At 40.1% G+C, this 1814-nt stretch overlaps 1 protein-coding gene across 1 annotated transcript in view; it reads right to left on the bottom strand.

Annotated features, from left to right (window-relative positions):
- The window catches only part of SWAP70 (switching B cell complex subunit SWAP70), an 87613-nt gene that overhangs the window by 16357 nt on the left and 69442 nt on the right, over positions 1-1814 (bottom strand). The gene's annotated exons all lie outside the window — the stretch shown is intronic.

Below are 1814 nucleotides of genomic sequence, written 5' to 3'. Positions count from 1 at the left end.
AAAAAAAAAAAAAAAGAGATCTATAAAAATTTTCCAGTACTTATTCAAAAATGCCAGTCACTTAGATAATTCTATAAACCTAGGCAGTAGGAAAGTTGTCTAGACAGATCTCTAACTTGCCAACACAAGACATGAATTTACATTACACAAAACTGGGCCCTTCATGTTCCGGGGAGGCAGAGTTTAAGAGTTTAAAAGGGCAGTAGATGGATGAATCTCAAATACATGATTCTAAGTCAAAAACCTATCTTAAAAATTTATATCCTGTATGATGCAACTTACATGACAATTTGGAAAAAGGCAAAATATAGAAACAGAAAACAGATCAGGGTTAGGAATGAGGGGAAGGTCTGAACACAAAGGTGCAACATGACATAACTCTTTGGGGTATTAGCATTGTTCTACGTCCTGCCTGTGACGGTTACAAGAATCTAGGTACATGTAAAAATTCATCAAACTTTATATAAATTGTACGTTTTACTATTTATAAATTTCTTTTTTTCTTTTTCTTGAGATGAGGCTCCTTTATGTTGCCCGGGATGGTCTTGAACTCCTGGGCTCAAGCAATCTCTCTGCGTCAGTCTCCACAGTAGCTGGGACTATAGGCCTGTGTCACTGTGCCAGCACTATTTATGAATGAAAAATTAAAAGGAAAGAAAAAAATAAAGACCTTCTAAAATATAGGTACTGGCAATACTCTATCAAAAAAAAATAAAGACCTTCTAAAATATAGGTACTGGCAATATTCTATCTTAATCTGGGTAGCATTTTCATAGGTATCCACTGTATGATTATTTGTATACACATACTTCATAGTCTCTTCTACAGGCATAAGCTATTTTTACAATTTTAATAAATTATGACAAAAGATACCAAGCGTCACCTCCCTACCACCACCCTCCCACACACCCTCACAACACCCACTTCTGATGTGTGTACCGTGAAAGGAGGAAGTAGCAATCATGTACTGCAGGTTCTCAGCCTGCCCTATCAATGGGGTTTTAAAGAGAAAATGTATTGCAGCAGAAAGAGGCATGATGCAAGAGCGATGGGGGGAGGGCAGTAAGAACTGAGGAGCGGCTCTTACAAAGTGTGTACAATCTAAGATTGTATGCCCACAGGGCTCCTAAAGTTACAGAAGTATTTTCTTTTTAATCTTTACTTATGAGTCTACTCAGAGCAAATTCAGCACACAGTGCGACATTTCTACAGTTACAGGGGAAGTGGGGTCTTAGACTATGAGCTAATCCCACATCCCAGGGCAAAGGTATTGCACAGGAGAACACAAAGGGTCTTTGATCTACAGTCAACAGGTGCTTAATGATTCAAGGCCAACAGGCTCAGACGGGAGGTGTCCCAAATAAAGACTATGCCCACATACTGGGGGTCGTACTAACATCCCCAGAACTGTGACATAACCAAGAAACAAGCTTTCCCAGTGAACATCAACTATCTTACTAGTCAAGATAGTACTTGACTTCTTATCCTTCAGATGGAAGCAGAAGCTGACCCAAGATGATATTTTTCACTCCAGTAATAAGTAAGCCAACAATTCCACAGTAAATGTCTTCTAGAGTACTCCTAAGTGAAGATGAGAGCTAACAGGGAAAAGTATAAAGGAACAAACCTTGCCCAGGTCACCAAAAATGGCCTTCATATCCTCAGGGGAATAAACTTTTGCATCCTCCTCAGACAAAATGTAACCATGTTCTTCATTCTTACAAATACGCCTTCCTCAGCTCGGCGCCTGTGGCTCAAGCGGCTAAGGCGCCAGCCACATACACCTAAGGTGGCAGGTTCGAATCCCCAGCCCG

The sequence above is a fragment of the Otolemur garnettii genome, unplaced genomic scaffold (genome assembly GCF_000181295.1).
Source record: "Otolemur garnettii isolate 467f Iridium unplaced genomic scaffold, OtoGar3 scaffold00001, whole genome shotgun sequence".
NCBI lineage: Eukaryota > Metazoa > Chordata > Mammalia > Primates > Galagidae > Otolemur > Otolemur garnettii.
This window is presented reverse-complemented; position numbering and strand designations above follow the sequence as displayed.